We start from the raw sequence: 12,968 nt of genomic DNA on the forward strand, positions 1-12,968 counted from the left end.
ATAGGAGGAGGCATCATTATTTGACATTACATGTGCCACAAGAGGAGGAGAGTGAGGAAGATATTGATGTTCATTTCAGCCTTTTCCTTAAGAAAGCTAAGAAAAATTTAAAAAAGAAATGATTTTTTAAAAATGCTCTCTGATAAACTTTGTTGGATAATGAAAGAACGTTGTTTTAAGTAATTATATATGAATTTTACGTATTAATATTGATTTTCATGTCATGTTAATGAATATTTTTATTTGTTAATGAGTTCTTGATTAATATTGCTTATTAATGAGTTTTATATCATATTAATGAATGTTATGTGATTTTATTGATTGTATGTTAGAGTTCATAAATGGATGAATGAATGAATGAAGTATGTAATTAGATGTTAATGGAGAATTTAGATTGATGTTAGGAGGAGGGGGGTGAGGCCAGATGAGCTTCCACCTTCACGTGGTTGGCCTTGTTAAGTAGAGAATATTAAAGTATTCTTGAAACCAAGTGAAGCTCAGACTAGCATACCTTCATTAATTAATCTTATTTCATTCATTGCAGGTCTTTTCTTATAAGTGCATTTTGAATGTGTCACTGTCAAGAAACTATCAAATAAAAAAATAGAAGGTCCAATACTCAACTCATCTGGCATTATTGGGCTTCATTTTTGTGTAAGTATTCTTTTCTTGAATGCATCAAATCTACATGGTTCCTCTTTTAGAGATCAAGTTTGCAGTTTGAAAAAGAGAGTAAATCCTTTGTAAATGAAAATTATGACACTGAGATATACCACATATGCTATCTTTAATTCTACTATGGTTCTCTTTATTGGTGTTATGGTCATTGTTGCAGTTATGATTAGATTAAATCGATACCACCTTCCAAGATTGATGGGACATCTTAGGAATATTGAAAATTTAATAGGTAAGATTTATTGGTATATTTTTACTTAACTTCAATTCATATGGCTTCACAATGTGCATGAACTTCCAACTTACAAAATGCAACTTGAACTTGCAAATTTAAACTATTACTTCTACATAAGGATGCAAGGAGCAAAAATAGTTGGACTATATTAGATTTAATCTTGTTATCTACTCCATTGATGGGTTTGTGACATAGCTTATTTATGTGTGTTTTTAGTGTTGTAATGTCCCCTTTTTGATCATAGTGTTTAGTGGAATCTCTATTAGTTAGTAGTTATTAAATAAAATCTTGTTGGCAATTAAGTTAGATTGGAGTCATTTATTTGTGCAACTTGAAACTTTTTTGTCTTAATATTTTGTAATGGACTTGCATAAATTCACTTAGTATTTATAAACATTTGAAGATAGTATATTAGGTTACAAGAGACTTCTTCTTTGAAATCATACTCTTGCAAACTACTTTTGTAACTCTAAGAAAAAGTTCAAAAATATTAGGAATGAAACCAACAAGTGTGAGATGACATGTTCCATTAATAACTTGATAAGTGTTACTAGAATGTATTTTGGTTTTTCATTGATGATCTTTGATTAAATCTTAATAGTTCAAGTAGTGGTCCCAAACATGTTTATTTCAATTTTGGAATGAATGTTCTTGCATAAACCAAACACACACATTGATTGACCTAACTTGCTTTAAAAAGGTGTGATAGCATTTGGAAAGAATCTAAACTTGGGTTATAAGAGATTAGATCTCATAAATGAACAATACAAATAATCTAGAATTTAGGATGTTATCCAAAATCAAATGATAAGAAATATAAAGACATGCAAAAGAGGATAGGTTATAAATATGATAAAATGACCCCTTAGAGAAGATGTATTTCCCTCCCTGGGACAAGAAGACATTGAATTATTAGATATGAGGTGTTCAAACAAAATAATACATAGGAAGACCTCAAAATCAATAAGACATAATTGCATGATGATAATGACTAAAAACTATGATATATATGATTAAAATATATAACAATAATGCACAATCAAGGGTTTGAATCCACTCTTTTTTCATCATCCAATTAGCAAAATCTAGATTCTGCATAGACAAGAATTTGAAACCAATCATCAAAAATGAGAGAAAATGAAGTACTGCAATAAATACAATAAATAAATAAATTAAATACATGGGTACTTTTCTTAAACCTTAATGCAAAAAATTACTCTCATGTCAAGAAATCATTTAAATCTCTAAACTTTGTTCGATTGTGAATTTTCCACTCTACCAGTGGTTTGTGAATGATTATGGACATTTATGTAGAGATGATATACACAATTGGAAATGTGATATACCAGTGGGGAAAAGTAATCATGTAACTCATAGATTTCAACCATTTTATTTGAATGCAAGCTGAAACTTAGTTGCCTTAATTTCTATAGTTTTCATTTGCATCATGATTGTTTACAAACATCATGGGAAAGTCTCTCAAAGAGTTTAGTATTCCCCAATCACACTGTAACAAACTAGCACTATGATGAGAGGAAAGGGGTTTTAAAATATACAATGAACATAGGATGATGTGCTCTAACAATTGTGCTATAACAAACAACAATGAGTTGCCAATATCACCCTAGTTGTTTGGCCTCTTTATTCATGTTGTACCTACTTCTTCCCTTCCTCATGCTCATGAAATATTGAGAAAGAATAAGTTTTCCCTTCCTTATCCTCCTTCTTCTTCTCCCTCTACATAATATGGTGTCAAATATTGCATACAAACTTTGAATCATTTCAGCTTCACTCCATACAACTATGACACATTTCAACAAAAATATCTCATCAAATCAAAACATTGGGGTCATGCTTCTTCCAAATCTCCCATCTTTGTGTATATGGGGAATGAGGGATTTATTGAATGGTTTACTCAAAACATTGGGTTTATGTTCGACATTGCTCCTCAATTCAGGGCCCTTCTTGTCTTCATTGAGGTATGTTATGCTTTGATTTGATCTACATTTGATGCAGGAGCATCCTAGGTTGCTTTTCTATCCTGCATCTTTTTAGTTTTCCTAGTTTCTGTTGAGTTGTAATGTCTTGCATTGTCGAGTTCTTAGTGGGTACCAAGCATTCAGTGGATGCTGAACTTCTTGGTTGATGTTGAGTTCATAGTTGCTACTGAGTGTTCTTTGGTTGCCAAGTCATGCCTTGGATGTCGAGTTTGATTAGATGTCGAGTGTCAATATTTCATGAAGCCTTTTTCTTTCAAGTTTTTTGTGTTCAGTTTCTTGTTGAGGCTAACCTTTGCATTGAATTTTGTGTTAGATGTCTATTGTGAGCTAACTTGTGGCTTAGCCTAGCATTTAATATGAGAGTTTATTTTGTTGTATTTGCAATAGGCCAACTTGTGGCCATGCACGTATTTAAGAGACTTGCCTAGAATCTTAGGGATGGGACTTAGAGTGAGAAGGAGTAGAATGTGAAGTTGGATCATTGAAGATTGTTATTAAATTGATACATGGTCATAACCCAGAAGACCTTATAGCTGAGGATTTGATAGATCATTGAATGCATATATGAAAGAAGGCATTTTCTCCCTCTATCTTCTAAGTTGTTTGTATTGTTATTTCTATTGTGTTGACTCTGAGCAAGTAGTTTGAATAGCTGGGTTCTCCTTTGGCCCTAGTTTTTCTTATCTCCTTGTGTTAGGTGGTACCACAGATGAGGTTCATCCTTGTGGAGATTGGATTGTGGAGAACCCTTAGTGAATTTGGTTGTAGGTTAGTAGATTTCAGGATTTGACCTACAACTTGTAGAGGGTTACAATCTTGTAAAGATGGTTTGAGGTAGAGGAAATGCTGATAGTACAATATTAGATACATTGGGAAAAATTACATCTAGATTAGATGATGTAGAGACTGCCCAAAGGAGAAAAGTAGATCTTGATTATGTAAGTGATGATGAAGTAGTAGCACCAAACCCTAATCCAAAACTTGAAGAAGATCAAGATGAAGCAAAGTTGTTGAGAGTATTGTCTAGAAAAAATTCAAAGCCTATTGTAGAAGTTGTTCCTTATTATGGGAAATTGAACACTAATGTTGTGTTGGATTGGATCTCTAAAATGGAGAAGTTCTATGAATATCAAAATACCCTTGTTAATAGGATGGTGAAGATTACAGTTACAAGATTGAAAGGACATGCCTCACTATGGTGGGAGCATTTACAAACTGATAGACAAAGGAGATGAAAAAAAAAGATTAGAGCTTGAGTGAAAATGGTGAACAAAGTGAAGAAAAAATTCCTTCTTTCTGATTTCCAAGTTAGCTTGTTGTGAAAGATGTAGAATTTAAGATAAAGAGACATGACTGTGAAGGATAATTCTGTAAATTAGACATGAGATTTGGACATGTGGATGATAATGTTGAGAAAATTTAAAGGTACATAAATGGATTGAGATCTAGAATTCAAGATGAAATAAGTTTTATAAAATTGGAAAGTGTGGAAGAAGCATAACAATATGCCTTGAAAGCTAAGGAGATCTTGACAAAGAAAGATGAACAAACAAAAAGAGGTAGAGGTGGTAGATTCCAGAGAGGAAGAGCTAGATCTTATAGTGAAGGTGGAAGATTTGATAGTTCTGTGCAAGATAAAGGGAAATTTGAATGGAAGAATGATAATAAAGACAAGACCAAGTGGAAAGGTGGTAATTCCTACCAAGGAGGTACTGGTTCTTATCGAGGAAGAGGTAATTCTTATTCTAAAGGTGGTTTTCATGATAATTGTTTTAGATGTGGTAAATAAGGGCATAAATCCTTTGAATGTAGATCCTATGAAAATGGGCAAGGTAACATAAATGTTGTAACTCAAGAAGACATTGAGGGTTTGCCTAGTGGACCTGAGGCTAGAGAAAATCTAATGGTGAGAAGAACCTTATGTAATAAGGGAAGTGATGAGGAACCTATCCTAAGGAGAAGTCTTTTCAAAACTAGATGTAAGATAACTAGAAAATGTCACAAAGTAATCATTGATAGTGGAAGTTCTACAAATTTGGCATCAAAAGAGTTGGTTACAAATTTGCAGTTGCAAAGGTTGAAGCATCCTAAACCCTACCATGTTTCATGGATCAAAGATGAGCATAAGATATTGGTAAGTGAACAATGTATTGTGAATTTTAAGATTGGACATTACTTTGATGAAGTTTTATGTGATAGTATGCCTATGGATTGTTGTCATATTTTATTGGGTAGACCTTGGCAATATGATAGATATGCTATACATGATGGAAGATTGAATCAATATACTCTTTGGATGAATGGGAAGAAGAAAATATTGTTACCTTTGATTGAAAGTCCAGATGAGGTTAATTATACTACTGTGAGAATTTGCATGGTTAATGGAAAACAATTTGAAAAAGAGATGAAGAAGAATCAATTCTATTTTGTTATAATTCTGAGGAGGCTAAGTTGTGCCAATAGTAATTGAGTGCCAGTCAATGGTGACCAAGTGATAGTTGGTAGTATTGACCAAGTGCTAGAAGAAATTAAAGTTTTTAAATAAGTATAAAGATATTATTGCAGAGGATATACTTGATGGTTTACCACTAGTAAGGAGTATAAGTCATTGTATGGATTTGATTCCTAGAGCTAGTTTTTCGAACAAAGAACCATATAGATTCACACCTATAGAGAATGAAGAACTTAATAGACAAGTGCATGAGTTATTGGAGAAAGGTTTGATTAGAGAGAGTTTGAGTCCATGTGTTGTACCTATCATATTAGCACCTAAAATGAATGGAGAATGTGTATTGATTCTAGAGCTATTAACAAGATCATAGTGAAAAAAATATTTCCTATGTTGAGGATGGATGGCATAATGGATTGTTTGAGTGAAGCTAAGTATTTTACGAAGATTGATTTAAAGAGTGGCTATTATCAGATCAAAATCAGAGAAGCTGATGAGTGGAAGACTACTTTTAAGACAAAAGATGGTTTGTATGAATTGTTGTTTATGCCTTTTGGTTTGACTAATGCACCTAGTACTTTCATGAAGTTAATGAATGAAGTTCTGGAAAGATTCTTGGGTAAATTTGTGATTGATTATTTGGATGACATCCTAATATTTAGTAAGACTAAGGAAGAACATCTTGATAATGTTAGACAAGTATTGCATAGATTGAAAGAAGAGAACTCAATGATTAATCTAAAAAAAATGTTCTTTTATGCAAGAAGAGATTGTGTTTTTGGGATTTGTGATTTTAGTTGATGGTTTGAAAATGGATCCTAAGGAGGTAAAAGCAATTTTGGAATGGAATGTGCCTAAGAATATGGGTGAGGTAAGATTATTTCATGGTTTGGCTAGTTTCTATGGAAAGTTCATAAAAAACTTTAGTTCTATTTGTAATTCTATGACTGAGACAATGAGAGGAGATAAAAAGGATTTCAAGTGGACATATGGAGCTGATAAGAGTTTTGAGACTTTGAAACAAAAGTTTGTTGAGTTTCTTGTATTGGCTTTGCCTAATTTCAATAAGGTATTTCAAGTTGAATGTGATGCAAGTGGTAGTGCAATAGGAGTTATATTGAGTCAAAAAGGTAAAGCTATTGCTTTATTTAGTGAAAATTTGAATGATGCTAAAAGGAAGTATTTTGTGTATGATCAATATTTTAATGCTATTATTCAAGCCTTGAAGAAGTGGAGACATTATTTGATTCCTAATTAGTTAATGTTGTATACTAATCATAAAGCTTTACAGTACTTGGGAAGTCAACATTAATTAAATCAGAGACATATGAAGTGGGTTGAGTATTTGTAGAGTTTTACATTTGTGATTAAGCATAAGAGTGGAGTTACTAATAGAGTTGATGATGCATTGAGAAGAAGACATTCTTTGTTGACTGAAATGAAGGTTGAAGTTCTTAGTTGTGATGAAATCAAAGAGTTGCATGATATTGATCCTGATTTTTCTAAAATGTGGAGAGAGTGCAGGGCACTAAATCTAATAGATCACATAAGTGAGTATGATGAGTATTTCATTCAAGAAGATATGTTGTTCAAAAGAATTTAGTTGTGTATCCCTAGAAGTTTTATGAGAATTGATTTGATTAAGGAAAAGCATAGTGGTGGATTAGCTAGACATTTTGGAATTGATAAGACATTGAGTTTGCTGAAGGATAAGTATTACTGGCCACAAATGTATAAGGATGTTTAGAAATTTGTAAGTTGTTGTGGAGTTTTTCAAGTTGCAAAAGGAGTGAGTCAAAATACTAGTTTGTATACACCCATTACTATTCCTGAGAAACCTTGGAATGTCATTAGCATGGATTTTGTTCTTGGATTGCCTAAAACAATGAAGGGGTATGATTCTATATTTGTTGTTGTTGATAAATTTTCTAAGATGACTCATTTTATACCTTGTTAAAACACATCAGATGTTGAGCATGTTGCTGAATTTTTCTTCAAAGAAAATGTAAGATTGCATGGATTACCAAGAAGTATTATTTCTAACAGAGATAGTAACTTTGTTGGTTATTTTTAGAAAAAATTGTGGAAAAAGATGGGTAATGAGTTGAAGTTTAGTTCTACATTCCATCCATAGATAGATGGACAAACAAAGGTTGTGAATAGAAGCTTGGGTAACTTATTAAGGTGTTTAGTTGGAGATAAGCCAAGTAATTGGGAAGTAGTGTTGACACAAGCTAAGTTTGCATATAATAATTATGTGAATAGAGTACAAGAAAGACACCTTTTGAGATTTTTACAGGAATGCATCCTAGAGGAGTATTAAATTTGAGGGATGTTGTTGGTGAAGAGAAGAGAAGTGTTGCCAGAGAAGAATTTTCTGATTTTATGGAGTCTTTGCATCACGAAGTAAAATTGAGAATGGAACAAAGTAATCAAAAGTATAAAGAGAATGCTAACACGTCTAGAAGACATCATGTTTTGACATTGGTGAGGAGGTGATGGTTCATTTGAAGAAAGGAATATTTCTTATTGGAACATACAATAAGCTAAAAATGAAGAAGTTTGGACCTTGTAAGATTTTGAAGAAGTTTGATAGTGGTAATGCATATGAAGTGGAGTTACTTGATGACATGGATATATCTTCTATATTCAATGTTGCTGATTTATACGAATATTATGAGTCATAAGATGAAGTGGATGTATCAAATGATTATCCTAAGAAGAAGGTTGAAGAAATTGAGTAGATATTGGAATAGAGAGTTGGTAAGAGCATGAGAGGAAAAGACTACTATGAGTATTTGGTAAAATGGAAAAATAGACCTAGTAAAGATGCTACATGGATTTCTCAATCTGAGTTCGATTCAGCTTAGGTTGTGACACTTGCATGATTTATGAGAATCATTTCTTTCTACCCTGGTTGTTTGATGCAGGAGCATCCTGGATTGCTCTACTATCCTGCATCTTTTTAGTTTTCCTAATTTCTATTGAGTTTCAATGTCTTACATTGTTGAGTTCTTAGTGGGTGCTAAGCATTTAGTGGATGTTGAGCTTCTTGGTTGATGTCAAGTTAACATAGTTGTTGTCAAGTGCTCTTTGGTTGTTGAGTCATCCTTTATATGTCGAGTTTGTTTGGTTGTCGTGTTCATGTGGGTGTCAAGTACATGTGGATTTCGAGTTCAAGTGGATGTCGAGTGTCAATATTTTGTGGAGCCTTTGTTTGTCAACATGTTTGTGTGGTTTCCTATTGAGGCTGACCTTTGTATTGAATTTAGTGTTAGATATATGTTGTGAGCCGACTTATAGATTAGCCTAGCATTTAATATGAGAGTTTATTTTGTTGTATTTGCAATAGGCTAACTTGTGGTCATACATGTATTTAAGAGACCTTGGTTAGAATCTTCAAGAGGGGAGTTACAATGAGTAGGAGTAGAATGTAAAGTTGGATCGTCGAAGATTGTAATTAAATTGATACATGGCCATAACCCAAAAGGCCTTATAGTTAGGCATGTAATAGATCTTTCAATGCATATATGAAAGAAGGCATTTTCTCCCTCTATCTCCTAAGTTTTTTGTGTTGTTATTTCTACTATGTTGACTATGAGTAGGCAGTTTGAATAGTTGGGTGTGCCTTTGGCCCTAGTTCTTCATATCTCCCTGTATCAACATTTCTACTCCATTATTGATAAAATCTAGCTAGAAAGAAGATCATAGTCATTAAATCTATAGAAATAAAAAAAGGTAACTACTATATAAGTATCTCAAAAGTGTACATTATAAATGCTTCTTTAAAATATCTTGGATCTAAATCTTATTAATGCTTCTTCAAATGTCTCAGATCTAAATCTTCTTATTCATTATGAGAAAAAAATAATTATGTATATTTCTTGTTTAAAGTTTTGATTGATTAGGATGATTCATATGAGATCAAGCTATCTTGATCAATAAGATTCATCTATCAATATAGTTTTTCATGAATCAATTAAACAAAAAAAAGCTTCAAATTTATTTAAATATGATAGAACAATGATATCTCAAGGTCATAAAATCTAAGAAATGTTTTTTCTCATTAAGATCATGACTCATTTGAGATCACACTATCTTCTTTAATAGAACCTATCAATTAGAATGGTTTTGATTAGTCATTGGAAAAAATCAAAGTTTAAAGTTTGTAGTTCAAATATGAAGAACAATTATATCTCAAGGTCATGAAAATTTAAGAAATTTTTAAAATGATTAATCTGTAATCACACTATTTCCTTTAGTAGTTGTCATTAATTAGAATGGCTTTGATGAATCACTCAAACAAAACCAAATATAAGGTCCTCTTCTTTACTAGTATTGATTAATAAGAATGGTTTTGATGAACCACTCAATCAAATCAAAATTTTAGGTCCACTAAAATAATAGTATGTTGTGATCATAAAAAATCTAGAGAATTTTTTTCATAGGCATTACAATTGCAAAAAAAAAAATATATATTTTTGTTTTTAGAATAAACTATGGAAACCTATCTATTACTATTTTTCTTTGATTAGGCAAAGAAGATCTTACTATGGGTTTATATTGGTTTGATTTTAGTACCAATACTATGGAGAATCAATGCCATATGGGAGTCAAGAAATAGCTTACAATAATGCCACCACAATGGGCTATCTCAGTGCCTCTCTAGCTTTGGTTGATTTTTTTGTATTGATTACAAATCCGAAAAAGAATTTAACAATAAAGGATTCACTAGTAGTTGTGTTTGGAGGATCTTATGGGAAGTAAGTTTTTTTCACTAATTTTGTCTTGTGACTTCAAATTCTAGTGATGAAACCATATTTTTATGTCTAAAATATATAATCAGTTTGTAGTGTTAATAGCCTGGTGTGGGCTCAAGTATTCACATATTACAATTGGGGCATTTGCATCATCTGCTCTGATTTTAGCTTTTGATCTCATTGTAGATCCAATTGGTTTCAAAAACATTGTCTCAAATTATTTTAGGGTATTCTCAATTCTTTCTTCCATAGTTCATAACATTAGAAAGCAAATTTTGGGTTATAATGTGTTTGTTCATTTGATCAACATTTTAGATTACATTTTGAAAACAACAAATCATCAATTTTTTTCCTTTTCTTTTCACATAAAGAAAAATAGTTTAACTTAAAACTTTGTACTTTATAGTTGAATTTTGATAACAACGTTACAATTTGATTTGCTATGAAAAATATCCCCTTCTCATCATTATTTTAATAATTTTAAAATACTATATACACTATACAATGAATTTAGGATTTGTTTTTGAGTTTTGATGGAGTGAAAGTGAAAACTTCTTCAATATGATTAAGAAGTCATGGAAGATATTGGAGGAGATGTCATCAACTCCAAGTGGTAGACGATCCATCCAAGAATATTTCAAACTTTCCAAGTAAAATTATATTTTTTGGAAAAAAATTGTTTGCATTGGTGTAGAGATAGCGACATTGGTAAGGTGGAAGGCTAATTGAATACAACTTATTTTGAAGCTATAGAAGTAGATTATCTAATCCCTACTAACTTCACATATTAATTAAATTTATTTTTTCATTGATGATAGTTGGTTAAATCTTAATATATTATTTTCTCTTACATTGTAGTCAGTTCATGAACTACCTGATGGTCATGGCCAAACAATCTTTACAACTACTATTGCTATTGTTGTTCTGATGGTATATTTGAACCTGTCGACTGAAGTATGATAGCCATGACAACAATTTTGAAGAGGTGATTCTTTTATAGTACAATGGATCTGAATTAGGAAAGACTAGAGCATAAATAATAAAATCTATGTAGAGAACAATGACATAAGCATGCTTTATTTTACTCTTTGGTTGATTTGCATAGAGTAAAAGTATTTTGAAGGTTGGATTAAATCTTATTGGAGTTCAAATTTATCTTTTGTAAACTGTATCCCTTTTATTGCTCTTTATTTTAATTCATGACTTTTCTTAGCTCATTCTTGTAGTATACCTAATGCATAGACACAATTTAGAAAAGAATGCATGTGTATACTTAACATGTAGGCACAAGGTAGGAGAGAATGAGTGTTTTAAAGTAGTTTCTCAACATATTATTCTAAATTATTGATTATTATTGATTTACCCCTCCCTCCTCTCATTATGCTCTTCGGAGTTAGGTTACATTTTAAAAATTTGTCATAGGTTTAATTAGAGTTTTCATTCCCTATTGAGTACATATTGAAGGAAAATCCTTATTGATGTATCCTAACAAATCTGATTTGTCAATGAAATGCAAGGAAATGCTATTGTGTGAGTACTCTAGCATTAGAGCTAAGTTTGCAGGTGCATTCCTTCATGGGTGAGGTCGTATTCTTATTATTCTTTCACATTTTATTTCTATTATATGACACATTTATGAATTTATTCCCTTTCTTGCACATTCATTTAGTAATGGAACAAGTGGTATCAGACTTGTATTGGTTCTCACTAAACTATTTTAAATAAATATTATACATCCCTAGAGTTACCTGGTTGGGGAACAAAGGAACATGTTTTTGGGATGACGATTAAGGGCGTAAGTTTTTGGGTGGTAGGGGGACAATAGAAAGGTGGTTGTGTAACTACATACGATACCTTATAAATTCCTAATGCAAGTTTTCAAGGTGCATTCAAATGATTTTCAAATCAATAACATTTTCTTAATCCCATTTATGGATGTCACCTACATAGTTGATTGTTCCCAGTTAGTCATGAAAAATCTATTGTATCTCACGTGATATTGCTACTAGATGAGTATTCTTCTTCATTTTATAATTATCCAATTAGGTCTATTGTTGGAGCTTTTGGAATTTCATTCTAAAACTCTTTAAACAACCTAAAAAACAAATAGTAACAACTGAAGATAAATATCCGAACTAATCACTGACTAGGCTATCGTCGATAATTACTTTGGATATTTATCTTTAGGTAATTTTTTAAAAACAAATTATATTGGTCAAAATTTTGACCAATGTTGATCAACATTGATTGAGCTTTTGACCAAAATTTTTCAAAATTTGACCAAAGCATTGATCAAGATGTCATCGTGGGTTTGGTATCCTAGTCGATCGAGGGAGCCATTTTGACCAAGTTTGGTCAAAATTTTGACAGACCTCACAAATAAGGGAGGCCATTTTTTACCAAATTTGGTGTCAATATTTTAATGTTAACAAGGATTGGTCAAATTTTTAATGAGGAAAATAGTGAGAAGACAATTTGTAGATCATTCTACCAATGTGAGTAGAAAATTCAACCAATTTTCATCGAAAAAAGAGGCCAATTCTACTAGTGTCAGTATATCTTGTTCTATCAAAAAGATATTTAAAAATCCACTTTGATATCATTAGTTCCCTTAATGAGTCTTATCACCAAGATTGAAAGGTCTTTCGTTGATCACAATGAAAATGGTGATACCACTATAACTTACACTATTAGAAGAGTCATAACATATTTCCAATGATCATAGTTTTGGTGGATTTTAGCTTTTTACAACCTAGTCTTCAAGGATGCTTATCCTATTTTTCTTCTATGAGATTATCATCAAAGTAACTCCCATTATCAAAAAGATGTTATTTCTCCATCCCAATAGT

General features: G+C 31.7%; 1 pseudogene; it reads left to right on the forward strand.

Annotated features, from left to right (window-relative positions):
* The first annotated feature begins 2,376 nt into the window (after window positions 1-2,376).
* On the forward strand, window positions 2,377-10,910 carry LOC149567285 (uncharacterized; annotated as a pseudogene).
* The last annotated feature ends 2,058 nt before the right edge of the window (window positions 10,911-12,968 follow it).

The sequence above is a fragment of the Cupressus sempervirens genome, chromosome 3, assembly GCF_028749045.1.
Source record: "Cupressus sempervirens isolate cs-2001-9-10 chromosome 3, ASM2874904v1, whole genome shotgun sequence".
NCBI classification, from domain to species: domain Eukaryota; kingdom Viridiplantae; phylum Streptophyta; class Pinopsida; order Cupressales; family Cupressaceae; genus Cupressus; species Cupressus sempervirens.